This window comes from Mustela lutreola, chromosome 9 (genome assembly GCF_030435805.1).
Source record: "Mustela lutreola isolate mMusLut2 chromosome 9, mMusLut2.pri, whole genome shotgun sequence".
NCBI lineage: Eukaryota > Metazoa > Chordata > Mammalia > Carnivora > Mustelidae > Mustela > Mustela lutreola.
The window spans coordinates 85,982,451-86,001,084 of NC_081298.1; the positions used below are offsets into that span (position 1 = coordinate 85,982,451).

Genomic DNA, 18,634 nt, shown 5'->3' on the forward strand with positions numbered 1-18,634 from the left:
GTTGAACAAAATCATGAATGACCTTTGATATCTTTAAAAATAAAGTACATGCTTTAACTCTTTGGGTTGAGGAGTTCTAGACTGGTGCCTTAATACTCATCTTCAGTTGGGTCACCTGGGTGTCTCAATTGGTTAAGGGTCTGCCTTTGGCTCAGGATCCTCAGATCGAGTCCCGTATGGGGCTTTCTGTTCAGCAGGGAGCCTGCTTCTCCCCCCACCTCTCTCCCTTACCCAACTGTGCGCTCACTCTCTTGCTTTCTCTATTCAAATAAATAAATAAAATCTAAAATAATAAATAATCATCTTTAATTACTTTAAATATTGTTGAATCTCAGATGATTAACAAAATAATATAGGTGTTCAGTAGATATTTTCAAATGGGGATTAGGGAAGATAGGCAATGAGAATATAGTGAATTAAGAAAGTGGGTTCTGGAGTCAGATAGACCTGATTTCAGGCCTTAACTCTGCTCTTATAAACTGTGATTGTGGTAAGTTTCTTAACTTCTCAGCCAGAAATTTATAGGGTTGGTTTGTGAATTAAATAGGTTCAGTGAATATTAGCTTTACCACTTATCATGTCATCATCATGATCACCATTAAAGTTCTAAAATAGATTTATAACAGAGTTATAACATGCTTTGGTTGTAGCATTTTCTTCCTTCCAGAGTCATTGTACAGCCTTTGTTGTATATCTCAGTGATGGAAGGAATACCACACTTTTTCTAGCAGTAGCTGGGCCATTTTTAGCTCAGGGGAGCTGGGAAGCTTGGGAAGATAGGTCCAAACTTAATAGGGGGTGTTCTGATGGCTGGATAGCAAGCCAATGTAACTGTGTTGAATGTTCACACATGTTAACAATTCTGGCCTTTCTTAGGATAGAGGTGAACATTATTATGTTTGGAGGAGTAGTCATTGAAGTTTTAAAAACAAACTTAGACTTCTTGAAATTGATTACGGCTTAAAAAGCTAGCTTTCATTCTCATAAGATTTTACTTCTTCCCAGTGGATGGTCTCTCAGCTTTTAATACTCATGACTCAGTGATACATCTGAAGTCTCTTAGTTAACTGATGTGTTAAAGAGTTAGCCAATTAGATTTGGGTTGTAGTTGATGGTAAAAACTGAATTTGTCTAGAAAGTTGTTCTTATTACACAATGAAGATAGAGACATACCAGTTCCAAGTTTCTGAAGAATGGTATTATAAACTAATACACTGAAGGGAGCGTATAAGTCTCTTTTATAGCAAGAATAAACAGAATGTATTAAATGAATATTGTGAGGTGTGAGAAAGTTTAAAAATAACCTTGGGACTCTATGTAAACCTTTTCCTAGGTTACAGCTCCCCTCAGTGGTAAGTGGTAAAATTGACTCTTGTCTAGAGAAACAGTTCTTTCCCTAAGCAGTAACGTGTTACAATGTTGTATTCTACTCTACATTTTAAAAGTGTAGTGGGCTTCCTGATTAGTTTCAATAGACTAAAATCTGGGCTTTGAGTCTGTTGGTAAATTGCTCTGACACTAAAAAGGCATGTTCTCTGAATGGGAAATATTAATGGATCTTTCTTTTCTTTGCACTTTGTGTTACAACACCATAGCCAATTAAAAAAAAAAAAAGTTTAATTTTTGTTTAATATATACCAGTAAAGCAGAGAATTCTCCAAAATAGATTACCATAACAGATTTGTTGGGTACTTACTGTATACTGGATACTGTGTAGAATGCTTGATACACCTTATCTCATTTACTTATTACAATAACACCGTCAGATATTAATAATCTTATTCTTATGAATAAAGAAAATTAGATTTAGAGAGGCTAAGTAACTTGCTCAAGTTATATTGCTGCGAAATTAGGATTTTATCTAGTCTTGTCATTCTCCATGGCCTGTGCCCTTAACTCCTATGCAATAGCTACCTCTCTTATTGATAAAGGTAGAAAGAAATAATTTGAAATTGTGGAGCCATGCAGAAGTTTTAGTAAGGCTTCCCTAGTGATAGACCTATGCGAGGTACATATATATAATATTAGTAGTAAAAGTAGTCTCTAATTATTGTACATATTCAATCTAAAAGTTATTGACTGCTTCTAGACATTACAAAATGGGGTTATAGAATTTATCAGTCCCCAGAATTCTGAATATCTTTTCTCAAAACAACTTTACTTCCCACTTTGTATAAATTGAGGTAATACTGTCTTCATTTTACTGGTTCTTTTGTTTCTGGTCACAGAAAAGATTTCCTGATTGTTTCTGAGTTTTCTTCTTTGGATCAGAAGGCTACTTATAACACAGGTTCAAACTTTAGAGGTGATTTTATTACTGTTAGCTTTGTGACTTTGGATAAGTTATTTAATCCTTTATAGCCTCAGTATACTTAGGTATAAAATGATGGTATTAATGTCTACTCTGTAGATTATTGCAAATTAGAAATAATATATAAGAAGCATCTAGTTCAGTAAGGGGTAGCTATTTTTATAATGTTTTTTGTAGAGGACATGGAAAAATGTGAAGGAAGCCCTAGATTTCCAAACCTACTATTATAGGATTTTAGTTTTTTTACTCTTTTACACCACTTATGTCTCTCAGAAGTTCTAGACTTCATTATTATCTCAAGAAATGACAGAGCAACTTATAAATATCTCGTTTGGGTTAAACATATTTTTAATGTTTTGAAAAATTTTCAGCTTTTGATTTAGGACATCTTCCCCTTATAAATTGAAGCTAAAATTAAGGACCAGGTTGTTTTCTGAAATTAAAGAGGAGCTGGTAATTTGTTAATATCTACCCCTGGACCAGACAGTCTATGTTTGTGTTTATCTTTCCACAATATGATTGTATGAATATACTTCAAAACAAATATAAATGAGTGTTAAATTATCCTTTATTTTGGATTGTTTTCAGTCCATTTCCATATTATTAGCACAGACCATCAAGATCAGATATCACAAAGCAACATGTTTCTTTCTTTTTTTTTTTTTTTTAAGATTTTATTTATTCATCTGACAGAGATCACAAATAGGCTGAGAGGCAGGCAGCAAGAGAGGAAGGGAAGCAGGCTCCCTGACTAGCAGAGAGCCCAATGCCGGGGATCCCAGGACCCTGGGATCATGACCTGAGCCGAAGGCAGAGGCATTAACCCACTGAGCCACCCAGGCGTCCCTACATGTTTCTTTTTTTATCTACCATAATATAATAATGTGTGCCCACCCAGGCAGTTGACACTGTGCGTCTTATTTTAATGTGGAGCCATAATAGTTATATTTAGAAAACAATTTTATTTTCTTTCCTGGTGCTTTGTTATCCAACAAAAATCAGAACCAGTGTATTTGTAAATTATACGCATAAGTCATAGTTGTGAAAATTAAAAACTTTTATTCTTTAGATTCTTTTAGTTTTTGAGTGAGTCAAAAATATGTATTGATGAAAAGCACCAATCCAGGTTGAATTATTAATTCAATCATTTTGCAAACATTTAATGTGAATTTTCTATATGCCTAGAATTTTGTTAATATTGAAGCTGCAAAATCACATAAGACATGCAGAATTTCATTGATTCTTAGATGCATATTTTCCCCCACATTTTAACTTATCTGAAATTGGATCATCTTAAATTTTTGTTGTCCCATAATTATAATTGGTAGTGTTTTTTTCTTTCTTAGTGCTATATAAGATGATAGTGCATCATTTAAAAACCAGTGGAGACTTGTATTTGATGGAGTGAAGTATCCTGTCCTCCTGAAATTTATAAACTGTTATGGATGTTGTATAATTAAAGAAATGCAAAGAAAAAAGATTGTTTTAGGAGATTATAAAGGAGGGCAGCATCAGGGAAAGGTTCCTGGAGGAAGTGGGTACAGAGCTTCGTTCAAAAAAAAAATGGAGGGGCGCCTAGGTGGCTCAGTTGGTTAAGCAACTGCCTTCGGCTCAGGTCATGATCCTGGATCCAGCTCCATGGGGAGTCTGCTTCTCCCTCTGACCTTCTCCCCTCTCATGGTCTCGCTCACTGTCTCTCTCTCTCTCTCTCTCTCTCAAATAAATAAATAAAATAAAAAAAAATAAAAAAATAATAATAAAAGAAATAAAAATTAAAAAAAAAATGGAGGGGTGCCTGGATGGCTCAGTTCATTGGGTGTATGACTCTTGATCAGGTCATGATCTCAGGATTGTGGAATTGAGCCCTGTGTCAGACTCCATGCTGAGCATGGAGCCTGCTTAAGATTCTCTCTCCTTTCCCTCTGTCCACTCCCTGCTTAAAAAAAAAAAAAAGAATTATGTAAAAAAGAACTCCAGGCAGAGAAAAGAAGGATCAGGTAAGGGCAAGAGAGATAGTGGTGAGTTTAGGATAGTATCTGTTCTTGATCAGATAATTGAGAGGAAGAGGGGAGAAAAAAAAAAAAAAATGAAACCAACTAAAGCAAAACATGAATTTGTTGGTGGGAATGCAAGTTGGTGCAACCACTTTGGAAAACAGTGTGGAGATTCCTCAAGAAATTAAAAATAGAGCTTCCCTATGACCCTGTAATTGCACTATGGGGTATTTACCCCAAAGATACAGATGTAGTGAAAAGAAGGGCCATCTAAACCCCAATGTTTATAGCAGCAATGGCCATGGTTGCCAAACTGTGGAAAGAACAAGATGCCCTTCAACGGAGGAATGGATAAGGAAGATGTGGTCCATATACACTATGGAGTATTATGCCTCCATCAGAAAGGATGAGTACTCAACTTTTGTAGCAACGTGCACGGGACTGGAGGAGATTATGCTGAGTGAAATAAGTCAAGCAGAGAGACTCAATTATCATATGGTTTCACTTATTTGTGGAGCATAACAAATAACATGGAGGACATGGGGAGATGGAGAGGAGAAGGGAGTTGAGGGAAATTGGAAGGGGAGGTGAACCATGAGAGACTATGGACTCTGAAAAACAACCTGAGGGTTTTTTTTTTTTTTTTTTTTTTAAGATTTTTATTTATTGGACAGAGATCACAAGTAGGCAGAGAGGCAGGCAGAGAGAGAGAGGAGAAAGCAGGCTCCCTGCTGAGCAGAGAGCCCGATGCCGGGCTCGATCCTAGGACCCTGGGATCATGACCTGAGCCGAAGGCAGAGGCTTTAACCCACTGAGCCACCCAGGTGCCTCCAACGTGAGGGTTTTGAAAAGGTAGGAGGTGGGAGGTTGAGGGAGCCAGGTGGTGGGTATTAAGGAGGGCATGTATTGCATGGAGTATTGCATGGGTGTGGTGCAAAAACAATGAATACTGTTACACTGAAAAGAAATTAAAAGAAAAAACAAGTGCACCAAACAGGAAAAACAAAAAACAAAAAAACACAAAACATGAACTACCCACCAAATATCAGTAGACCTCTATTTTTTAAAACCATTAACACAGGAAATTTAATATTAGGCATATGATTTACTTGAGGTGCTGTGTCCTCCTTAGAGGAGATGAAGAGGGTATCTTAATGTGTTTTCTTGGGGCCACCTATCCAGTCCTCCCACTATTTCTACCTGTGACTAATGAGATGGGCAGTTTGGCCATCATAATGCCTTTTTTATTTCCGTTTATTTGATATTACCTCCAGAAGCCATTTAAATGGATTGGGATATTAATTATGTTAATTCCAAGGCAGTACTATAAATCCTCCTCTGTTTTGTTTCTTTTGTTGAATTATATTGAACAAGATTGGTTGCACAACCAAACTCACCTGACAAGAATACCACTACACCAAGAGTAGAGATGATATAATCGCTCAAACAATACAAGGTAAACAGTATAAAATCACGGTGTTTCTGACCTCATTAATTTTAAGTTTGAATTTTCCTCTGAAATCAAGTCAATCTCTTGATCTCACAAAGTTGTAGTCTGATAAGTTACCTCTGTTTTTTCTTTCAGAAGAAAAAATACATAATAAATGCTTCTATTTTCCTCTAAATAAGTTTCTTCTGTGTCATCTCAGCCAAGGGATCTCACTCCAATGGCTAGGTAAAGACTGGCTATTTTTATAGGAACTATAGCTTGCAGTTTCTTCCATTTAAACTGGTATAGCTTCTTCAGGAACTCCAGACTGGGATTATTTTTTCAGCACCCTCAAAACCCTTAGGAACTCATGAATACTGAAGTTCCAAAGCGTGAATAATACATAGAAGAATACTACAACCCACATGGCACAAAAATAAGAAGTTTCTCCTCCCCCATGTAATCTATAAAACAATTTATAATTTAAGTATCAATAAGAGATGGCCTAGCTTTTTTTAGGCTAGGACTTTTGCCATAGTATAGTCAGTCATACTTATAGCCTACCTATTAATATTCCACCACACAGAAATGTGACCCAGTTAATTTCCTTGAATCTAATTAGTCCCTGTTGACCTTCCTTCTGTGTGGAAGTGACACTGAGAAGGTGGGGAGGAGGTTCAAACTTCCACTAGGAACAACTCTGCTTTTTGTTCCTCTGTTAACCCAATAACGAGAGTGGTTTGGTCGGTAATGCCTATATATGTGTTCACTGTATTATATACTATATATACCCAATGTTTAAAAATCTCAACTTAAGTTTTTAAAATTATTTCAAATGTACACTAAAGTAGCAAGAATAATATGATGGATCTCTGTGTACCTACCTCTCAGCTTTAGGAATCGTATTTCGCCAAACTTACTTCATCAGTCTTTCCACTTTTCTTTACCAGATAATTTAAAGAAAATCTCAGATACTGTATCATTTTTGATATAAATAAGGAAGGCCACTTTTGATTACTGTTAGTTTAGAAGCTTGCTAAAAGATACTGGTGTGTCAGAAAAGGTGATCTACCTACAAGTGAAAAAAAATATTTTTGATGGGGGGCAAGCTTCCTTTTAGATGATTTTTCTTATCTGGTAGGCCTGTGGTTCAAAATTATTTTGTCCTTGAAAAGTGAAATTTTTGTACTTATTTCCACATAGAAAATATTTAATTTAATATTAGAAACAACAGAGCTGGGGCGCCTGGGTGGCTCAGTGGTTAAGCTGCTGCCTTCGGCTCAGGTCATGATCTCGGGGTCCTGGGATCGAGTCCCGCGTCGGGCTCTCTGCTCAGCAGGGAGCCTGCTTCCTCCTCTCTCTCTCTCTGCCTGCCTCTCTGCCTACTTGTGATTTCTCTCTGTCGAATAAATAAATAAAATCTTTAAAAAAAAAAAAAAAAAAAAAAAGAAACAACAGAGCTTCCCTTCCATATCCCTCAGAATTAAACTCCTGCATTTGGAATAGGAAACTCGTAGTTGAGACAGGCTTTACCTGGTCTTCTCATTATCCTGTCTACTTGCTTTTGTATGTGATTATGTGAATAGTGCCTGGCTGGCTGTGTAAATTAGATAGTGTATTCTACATATGGCTAGTTAAATGAAGTTTTGTCAGCTAGCTCACTCTCAGTTTGTTCAAATTTCAGAAAAAGTCTGTATATATACATTTTTTTTCCTGCTTAGTTTTTCTCACTTACTGTTAAATATTTAATGTGGTGTTCTAGTTGAGCAATCTTTCACATTGTACTTCTGGAAGAAAATTTCATATCCTTTATTCTCAAATGACCCTTTGGCTTTAAAGAAAATAGTGGAGAAATGTTTGTTTCACGTAAAAGGGAAGTATGCCCAATAATGGTTATATGTGCCTAGAACCTGTCAGAATCCTCAAAATTATAAGATTCTTGTGTAATTATTGGTTTAAATACTTAATTTTCCATTTTCATTTTGATTAACATCTGTATTCTTTTTGTCAGTTATCTGTCAATTTTATTAGAGCTTATTAATTAGAAGAAAGCAAGTTTTTCATTTTCACCTTCTCCATCCTAAAATTCTTGACATAGGAGGGGGGCACAGATGGATTAAAATCTAAAGTCAACTGTACTGTATTTATCTATGTATAATGCAAGAGGTCCTAAGTTAAAATTGTAAATAAACTACTGAATGTTAAATAATTTATTTCATATTGTAGTTTACTTTGTGAACTGTCTTAAGGAAGACAGTTCCTTAAGAAAGGGTTTTATTTTACAGCAATGAAGCACTGTTTTTATACCATTACAATGTTGATGCTATTAAAAAGTCTTTTTCTTTTTTCCATTATGGTTTTTTTTTTTTTAACTCCACTTGCTTTATTCATAATTCTTTTTTTTTTAATAAACATATAATGTATTTTTATCCCAGGGGGTACAGGTCTGTGAATCACCAGGTTTACACACTTCACAGCACTCACCATAGCACATACCCTCCCCAATGTCCATAACCCCACCCCCCTCTCCCAAACCCCCTCCCCCCAGCAACCCTCAGTTTGTTATGTGAGATTAAGAGTCACTTATGGTTTGTCTCCCTCCCAATCCCATCTTGTTTCATTTATTCTTCTCCTACCCCCTTAACCCCCCATGTTGCATCTCCACTTCCTCATATCAGGGAGACAGTTGTCTTTCTCTGATTGACTTATATCACTAAGCATGATACCCTCTAGTTCCATCCACGTCGTCACAAATGGCAAGATTTCATTTCTTTTGATGGCTGCATAGTATTCTATTGTGTATATATATACCACATCTTCTTGATCCATTCATCTGTTGATGGACATCTAGGTTCTTTCCATAGTTTGGCTATTGTAGACATTGCTGCTATAAACATTCGGGTGCACGTGCCCCTTTGGATCACTACGTCTGTATCTTTAGGGTAAATACCCAGTAGTGCAATTGCTGGGTCGTAGGGTAGTTCTATTTTCAACATTTTGAGGAACCTCCAAGCTGTTTTTCAGAGTAGTTGCACCAGCTTGCATTCCCACCAAAAGTGTAGGAGGGTTCCCCTTTCTCCACATCCTCGCCAGCATCTGTCATTTCCTGACTTGTTGATTTTAGCCATTCTGACTGGTGTGAGGTGATATCTCATTGTGGTTTTGATTTGTATTTCCCTGATGCGGATTGATGTGGAGCACTTTTCCATGTGTCTGTTGGCCATCTGGATGTCTTCTTTGCAGAAATGTCTGTTCATGCCCTCTGCCCATTTCTTGATTGGATTCTTTGTTCTTTGGGTGTTGAATTTGCTAAGTTCTTTATAGATTTTGGACACTAGCCCTTTATCTGATATTTCGTTTGCAAATATCTTCTCCCATTCTGTCAGTTGTCTTTTGGTTTTGTTCACTGTTTCCTTTGCTGTGCAAAAGCTTTTGATCTTGATGAAATCCCAATAGTGCATTTTTGTCCTTGCTTCCCTTGCCTTTGGCAATGTTCCTAGGAAGATGTTGCTGAGGTTGAGGTCCAAGAGGTTGCTGCCTGTGTTCTCCTCAAGGATTCCTTTCTCACATTGAGGTCCTTTTTCCATTTGAGTCTATTTTCGTGTGTGGTATAAGGAAATGGTCCAATTTCATTTTTCTGCATGTGGCTGTCCAATTTTCCCAACACCATTTATTGAAGAGGCTGTCTCTTTTCCATTGGACATTCCTTCCTGCTTTGTCGAAGATTAGTTGACCATAGAGTTGAGGGTCTATTTCTGGGCTCTCTATTTTGTTCCATTGATCTATGTGTCCGTTTTTGTGCCAGTACCATGCTGTCTTGATGATGACAGCTTTGTAATAGAGCTTGAAGCCTGGAATTGTGATTCCACCAGCTTTGGCTTTCTTTTTCAATATTCCTTTGGCTATTCGAGGTCTTTTCTGGTTCCATATGAATTTTAGGGTTATTTGTTCCATTTCTTTGAAAAAAAAAATGGATGCTTTTTTGATAGGAATTGCATTAACTATGTAGACTGCTTTAGGTAGCATAGACATTTTCACAATATTTGTTCTTCCAGTCCAGGAGCATGGAACATTTTTCCATTTATTTGTGTCTTCCTCAATTTCATTCATGAGCATTTTATAATTTTCTGAGTGTAGACTCTTAGCCTTGGGTGCAATTGTAAAGGGGATTGACTCCTTAATTTCTCTTTCTTCTGTCTTGTTGTTGGTGTAGAGAAATGCTGCTGATTTCTGTGCATTGACTTTATATCCTGACATTTTACTGAATTCCTGTACAAGTTCTAGCAGTTTTGGAGTGGAGTCTTTTGGGTTTTCCACAAATAGTATTCATATCATCTGCGAAGAGTGATAGTTTGACGACTTTTTTGCCAATTTGGATGCCTTTACTTTCTTTTTGTTGCTATTGAATAGTCTTTTTGGTTGATTTTCTGATATTTATATATTTATTTCTATTTTTTGCCGATTTATTTATTTATTTATTTATTTGACAGAGATCCCAAGTAGACAGAGAGGCAGGCAGAGAAAGAGGAAGGGAAGCAGACTCCCTGCTGAGCAGAGAGCCTGATTCTGGGCTCAATCCCAGGACCCTGGGATCATGACCTGAGCCAAAGGCAGAAGCTTTAACCCACTGAGCCACCCAGGCACCCCTGATATTTATTTATTATGTGAAGCTTCATCTTACTGATGTTAATCATACTTTACAAATCAAGCAAATAGAGCAGTAAAATAAAATTTTATTGAAGTCTTAATACTTACAGTTACTTATTTATTTACCATCTTGATTAAATGGGTACTGTGTGGCAGATATTTGATAGTTATTTAGAGTGTAATAGTGAAAAAGATGCAGACCCTGACTCTAGGTATCCTACAGTCTAGACACAGATGATCAGGCAATGACTAAGATAGGACTATGTATAGGGCATTGCACATGCACATGGAGAGCATATCTAACCCCAGTCTTGGTGGGCGAGGGGAAGCCTTCTAATGAAAGTGACTTGTAAGTTGAAACCTAAAAGATAAAGGTTTTCCAATTCTTCATCTGTAACCTCAAAATTCAAAATCTCTACTATCTAAAGACATTAAAAAATGTGTATTTTTTTAAAAATTTGGTTCAGGGGAGCCTGGGTGGCTCAGTGGGTTAAGCCGCTGCCTTCGGCTCAGGTCATGACCTCAGGGTGCTGGGATCAAGTCCCGCATCAGGCTCTCTGCTCGGCAGGGAGCCTGCTTCCCTCTCTCTCTCTCTTTGCCTGCCTCTCCATCTACTTGTGATTTCTCTCTGTCAAATAAATAAATAAAATCTTTAAAAAAAAAAAAAAAATTGGTTCAAAGTCATTTGGTGACGAAACTTGTCCTGACCTGAAGTGAAGCTGTTTGTAATATTTATTCCATTTACTGTGATTGGTTTGTCATTTTGCTGCAGAAATATATATGTTTTCCTATGAGTGCTGTCTCAGACCTCCTTGGTAGTGTTGCTGTAATTTAGGCACTGTAATACAGGCACAGGCACTGTATTGCCTAAAATCAATATAAGAGATTTCAGATAAAAGATTAAGTACTTCTGATAGCTGCAGGGAATTTAGAGAATGCTTCAGGTGGTTGGATTAGCTTGAGCAGAGGCAAGAGATATTGTGGCTCCTCTGTGAAACAGAGATTACTTTCTAGAATATTTCAGTAGATTACTTTCTAGAATATTTAATTTTTTAAAATATTGTTTAGGAGCTTCTGGCTAGCTCAGTCAGAGCAGCATGAGAGTCTTGATCTTGGGGTAGTGAGCCCCGCATTAGGTGTAGAGTTTACTTTAAAAAATATTGGTTGCTTTTTCTAGGGTTGTAGTAATTTGTAACCATTTAGTTGAGTTTTATAATATTGAAGGAGTTAAAGAATTGACTGTATAGTTGCCGTGAAACTACAGATTTACATGGTTCACCTGGTGGGTTAATGGTGGTAAAGGAAAGAAGTGTTGATGTTGTTGGTTTTAAATTAGGATTCACTGCTTTAAAGTAATTCATGTCATTTTTTTTTTAAACAATGCAGGTATCTGGGCCCCAGCTTGGACCCACTGAATTGAAATTCTAATGCAAAAGGGAGATGGCTTTGAGTGTATTGGGGTCACCCAATTATTGTTATTTTTTTTTTCCAAATTAAGGATTTGGAAAATGGGAGTGGGTGAGTGTATAAAACAGTACCTTATACACTGTGAAATGTATTTCATTATGAAAATAATTTTATGCCTTCATACTTACATCAGCCAAAAAGATGGTACCTCACTGGAGTTTATTACAGTTCCCTTCTCTTTCTGAAATTACTTAGTCATGTAAATGTGGTATATTTAGGATCTTGCTTCACCTGAGGGGTGCCTGAGTGGCTCAGTCAGTTTAGTGTCTGCTTTCAGATCAAGTCATGATCCCAGGGTCCTGGGATGGAGCCCAGAGTGGGGCTCCCTACTCAGTGGGGAGTCCGCTTCTCCCTCTCCCTCTGCCCCTGTCCTGCTCATGCAAGTGCACACACACTCTCTCTCAAATAAATAAAGAAAATCTCTAAAAAAGAAAAAAAAAAAAAAAAAAGATCTTCCTTCACCTGCCTTTTAAATAAAACTGTTTGAGCTCATCAGTTAATAACTTCATTAATAATATTAAGTTTTATTAAAGAATACAGACTGTTTTCTGGGATACCGGGCTGGCTCAGTTGATTGTGTCTACCTTAGGCTTAGGTCATGATCCCTGGGTCCTGGGATAGAGGTCCCCCCACCCTGTTGTGTTGCATGGGGCTCTCTGCTAAGTGAGGAGTCTGCTTCTCCCTCTCCCTCTGCCCCTCCACATGCTTGCATGCTCTCTCTCTCTAATAAATAAAACCCTCAAACTATTTTCAAATAAATACTTCTTTTAATCCTTGAGAAATCTCCCTAAAGTGGACATTATTATAACTTCTTTGAGTCCATGAGGTTAAGTGACTAGATGGAGAACACACAGAAAACAACTTAGCTTGGTTTCAAAGTATTTAGACTCTGAAGCCCCATGCATACCCTGCATCTGTTCACTATTCATATACTCATCAAACATTTATTGTCCTAGACACAGGGTATAGAGCCTGGCTGACTAATTACTTACTATAGGGGATACATAGGAACATCTCTACTCAGATACTAAAATCTGGCTTGAGAGATAAACATGCAAAACAAGAATAACTGAAATGTACTGTGCTAAATGTGTAATGTTGGCTGAAAAGCACAACAGAAGTTAGAGGTAGATGAATTAATATGGACTGAAATTATCAAGAACGTTTTAAGAGCTGCTTGTCAAATGTGGTTGTGTTTATCCTTAGAGGTAATAGCAGTTTCTGTCTTTCTGTATTACAAATTTTCTTCTCTAATATGTACTTTAAGATATTTTTATAATTAAATCTCCAAAGAATCATTTCATAAAAAGGCAGAAGTCATATGAGTTTTAAAAATGAAACTAGAGTTCAAAGAAATGTCATGTTTTGATTGAGCTGCTTCTAGTCCTGGAATCCCTGGTCCCAGGTCCTCAGGGATATGCATCTTACTTCTTTACTCTTAAGGGTAAATTGAAAGGAAAAGTGGAGAAGCATTGCATAGTGGGAAAATGAAGGCTTTGGGTACTTGCTCGCTGTAAATTTGGCCTTTATATATATTTATCCTTTGAGAACCTGTTATCTTGTCTGTAAGACAGATATTTTAGAAAATGATAGCTTGGACTAGAGATATTAAAAGCATAAAAAGCATGTAGTACACTGTTTGAAAAAACAGTAAGGTTTTAATACATGCTAATAGTAAGTGACAGACTTCAAAGGAGAGGAAAATGATAAACTTGGAAGGGAACTTGAGGGAATATGGAAGTTACTAATAAATAAATTAGTTAAGTGATCAGGTTAACAAAGGATCAGGTCATGGAAACACTCAAATACCAGATTTGGAATTGAATGTGCTTGACCAAAGACCGTTTATAAGCCCAGTGCTTCAGAAAGGATATGTTTTGATGTATGGAGTCACTTATTCAGCCAATTTGGATCAGTGAAATCATCCTTCCCTCATTAGGCAGGCAGTAGCCTGCACCAGAAACAGGTACCATAGCTAGCTTGCTATCACAAGCAAGCAAGGGCTCTTAACCTTAGATTTTGGGATCCTTAGAGGTTCTTGCATGGATGGACTTCAGAGGATTGAGATCTTTTTAATATCTTTTATATCTTTAGTAGATAAAAGTTTGTAGATGAAGTTTGTAGATGAAGAAGAAAAGTTTGTAGATTAAGGTCCGTCTTTCTTTTAAAATCAGATATTCAATAAAATCTTTACCCAAAGCATTTTAAGGAACACTGGGTATTTTTTTTTTTTTTTTTACAATTTTTGAAAAAAATAGGTTACTGAAATACAAGCAGGAAAACCATTTATTTTATTTTATTTTATTTATTTATTTGACAGAGAAAGATCACAAGTAGGCAGAGAGGCAAGCAGATAAAGAGGAAGGGAAGCAGACTCCCTGTTGAACAGAGAGAGCCCCATGTGGGGCTCTATCCCAGGACCTTGGCATCATGACCCGAGAGCCTAAGGCAGAGGCTTTAACCAACTGAACCACCCAGGTGCCCCGGAAAACCACTTTTCATGTGGATAATCCATTTTGTTACTTTGTTAACTTCAGGAAGTAGTCCCCCTTTTCTCTTACTTTCTTTAATCTTTTATGCTTTTTGCAGACAGCAAATTGAAAGCACTAACATATACCCAAGTAACAATTTTGATTCATACTTAAAAGTTTAAATTTGTTAGAAGTTTAAGTTAACGTATATATATACATTTAATCAAATGACCTTAAAAACTAAAGGAAGTAGAGCAGTAGCATATTTGCATCGTACTAGGCATTTCTACTTAAAGTTGATAATAGAACAGAAAACATCTTAGTTGATAATTACTGTTTCTCCCAACAACTGTATGTCCTTGGAGAGGATCATAACATGACTGAAAGGAGAGTTCTAGGAGTTAAGGAAGATACCAGCGCCTTGTGTATTTTCGTTTCTATTAGCTAAAAAATAGTCTAGGGTGCCTGGGTGGCTCAGTGGGTTAAGCCGCTGCCTTCGGCTCAGGTCATGATCTCAGGGTCCTGGGATCGAGTCCTGCATCGGGCTCTCTGCTCAGCAGGGAGCCTGCTTCCTCCTCTCTCTCTCTGCCTGCCTCTCTGCCTGCTTGTGATCTCTCTCTGTCAAATAAATAAATAAAATCTTTAAAAAAATAAATAAAATAAAAAATAAAAAATAGTCTAAACTTTAACTTTATGCTGAACAAATTTGATGGCATATAATTTGTGTAGTTACTACTAAGTCATAGTAGTAAACTGTAGTTTGTCTTCTAAATCGCTAGAGCTGTAATGGTTTCTTCTTCCTGCTTCATCCTTACAGATCTCTTCTCTGTAGATGAATGAGAAAGACAGCGACAGTTACTTTCAGTTCTGTTTTTTGCCAGTTGGAAAGAGAAAGCTGATAAACAAGACAGCTATTAAAACAGACCTCTGCTACTACCTTAGAGATATTTGAAACCAACAGTGTATTTGAGCAATTTTTTACATGTTTATTTGTAGAAATTTATCAGTTAGAGAACCCTAGTACATAGATGATGTTATGAATCTGCGTGAGGCCTTTTTCCCCCTGACAACAAGCATTAGAGGAAACTTGGTAATTGCTTTACAGTAGGGTACTAATGATAGACACTCTATACTTTTAATAGAAAAATATTTAAGATTTTTTTCAATTTACCTCTTTCACTGTCTCTCTTCATATTCTCTCAGAAATATGTAAATAAAACTTCCTTAGTCTTAAAATGGAAGAGTTTTTGGCATTCTAGTTTTCTGCCACACTAATCACCTTGAAAGACCATGTTGGAGACTTCCTTCATAATTCTTTGCTCAAAGACAACCTGAAGTGAATTATAAAAACAAACAAAAACTCTTTAAAATTTAAGTAAATTGGAGTGCCTGGCTGACTTAGTTTGGTAGAGCATGGGACTCTTGATCTTGAAGTTGTGGTTTTGAGCCCCACATTGAGTGTAGAGATTACTTTAAGAAAATTTAAGTTTATTTCTTTGTATAGAACTGGAACTTTGCCATGTGTAATTAGATGTAGTTACATCTGTACTGATAGAAAAGCAAATGGAATTGTTGACATTATAAGAGGTGTGTAACTGATTAGAAAAGCAAAATTTACATGTTCACTTCAGATCCACCTGAGCTTGAGAATACAAAACTGTCTTGGTACTTTAATACCTTTAAGCTCTCCAGTATTATCCTACCATTTTTTTCTATTTTAATATAAAACTTCTCTTTAAAATTTTATTTTTTGATTCTTTTTTATGACATACTCCTTAATTTTTCTATATCATTAAACCAATGAGGCATTTTTGCCTAGTATGTCTCTGTGCTCTAACATAAATTAGGTATAATAGTTTATTTTCATCAGCATTATGACTACTAGACACTGATGAAGTATAGTATCTTATAATAATCTTTTATTACAAGAAATAATAATTCTTATTTCTGTTAAAAAAAAAAGATTTATTTATTTATTTGATGAAGAGAGAGTGAGAAAGCACAAGCAGGGGGAGCATCAAACAGAGAAGGAGAAGCGGGCTCCCCATTAAGCAGGGAGCCTGATGCAGGGCTTCATCCCAGGTTCCTGGGATCATGACCTGAGCCAAAGGCAGACTATTAACCAACTGAGCTACCCAGAAATCCCTTGCAATAGCAATCTTATGCTCAATGACATGATAAAACAGCGTTCTGATAAATATGGTACTTGAGCTTAAAATAATTCAGTGCTTAAAGAATATTCTTTGCCTTAAGACAGATTTGGGGTGTGTGTGTGTGTGTGTGTGGACAGATTTGTTTCTAAATAAAAATTATTTTGGTGAAACTCTGAACAAATACAGATACTTTGTAACTGCCCTTCCTGTGTTGCTTTTGAAATTTGGTTGACCAATAGCTGATACTTTAGTTACTAGGAAACAGGTAAAGAGAAGATATTTCTCAAGTTGTGTAATAGTAGCAGAATCAAGGGTAGAAACTCCTTGCCTCCCTAAACTTAGGGAACTTATGTACATTACCATGTTATTGAGGTCATCAGGACCATAGACAACAATAATAAGGACATCTGTATTTTATTATCTCTCCAAGTCTCTTCCTTTGTACTTTAAATAAAAGAGCTAGCTATATACAGTGTATCCTCTGACTATTTATAGCTATAGCCATAGCAGTGGGAAGATTAATTTCTCATTATTTCCCTGAATAAATTTTTTCTTTTTTTTTTTTTTAAGATTTTTATTTATTTACTTGACAGACTGAGATCACAAGTAGGCAGAGAGGCAGGCAGAGATAGAGGAGGAAGCAGGCTCCCCGCAGAGCAGAGAGCCCAATGCGGGGCTCGATCCTCCCTGAATAAATTTTTCCTGGAGTTATTTACCTTTAAGATTCTGGCAGTCTGAATTATCTTGTGGCATTTGTTAATTACTTCAACCAAATCATTAGAATAAACTAGACCAAGGAACATTTGAGAATATCCTGAAAGGAAAAGTATATATTGAATATATTAATTTGTTTGTTGAATGGCTTAATAGGAAAATTCTCCCCCCTCCATATAACAATTCTTTCTCTCTCTATGTTAATTGTATATGTAACTATATATAACAAAGGAAACACAGAGATGTTCTTTGGAGGGAGAGAAGGATGTGAGGTAGGAAAGGGAAAAAGAGAATACTCTATTGCAACTCTCTTTAGCCAGAATTTTTTCAGAGAATTTTTGTTTTTGCTTTCCCTTTTATTTCCTCTTTTTGTCTGTAATTAATAGCTTTGACTTTATGTACTTGAATCATTGCATTCTTTTGAAAATAGAGTCAGTCTGGAAATAAATCAATCTGAGTAAAATAAATTTGAAGAATTTCTCCTTACTCATTAAACTGAAGGAAGAGTTTAGAAAAGTTGTCAAATGACATGAACTGGATTGGGTCACCAGGAATCATAGGATTTATTTACATTATATTTATACATATTAAAGTCTTTAGCCATAGCAACCATTAATAGATGCCTTCCTACGTCTTTTAGTCTAGATTTTCTGAAATTGCTTTTCTACTGGCTCCCCCCCCCCAAACCATACATGGTGTGTGATGACTATAGTTAATAACCCTGTATTACATTTTTGAAATTGCTAAGAGGGGCACCTGGGTGATTCAGTTGGTTAAGCGGCTGCCTTTGGCTCATCTCATGATCCCATGGGATCGAGACCCAGGTTGGACTCTCAGCAGGTAGGGAGTTTCAGCAGGGAGCCTGCTTCTCCCTGTCCCACTGTCTACTGCTCTACCTACTTGTACTCTCTCTTTGAAATAAATAAATAAAATCTTAAAAAAAAAAAAAGAAATTTGCTAACAGAGTAGATCTTAAAAGTTGTAATCAGAAGAAAACAATCGTAACTATGTATGGTGATGACTATTAACTAAACTTATTTAAACTTAAAATAGTCATTTTGTATTACATACATATATCAAATCATCAGGTTGTACACCTGCAACTAATACTATGTTATATGTCAATTATATCTCCTTAAAAAAAAATAAGGAAGAGTAAGGTTAACCTCTGTAAAAGAGACCATTATTGTTCTATTTAATTGGGTCACAGAATGACTGTTTTTTAGACTTCATTATACTGAGTGCTGCAAAATTGTGTATGCATTTACTTCCTAGACTTCAAAGATATAAATAAAACAAAGTTTTCATCCTCAATTTGTTCTCAGTCTGGTCAAAGAGGCAGATCTGTGACCAAATAATGAGACTACAGTGATAGTGCTAGAAAAGAAGCTTGTGGAAGGTCAATTTAGGGTGTCAAGGAGCTGTTGCATATATCAGAAATATGGGAA

At 36.3% G+C, this 18,634-nt stretch overlaps 1 protein-coding gene across 10 annotated transcripts in view; it reads left to right on the top strand.

The window, feature by feature from the left end:
* EHBP1 (EH domain binding protein 1) overlaps window positions 1–18,634 on the top strand; it is a 376,969-nt gene that overhangs the window by 111,462 nt on the left and 246,873 nt on the right. The window lies entirely within an intron of this gene.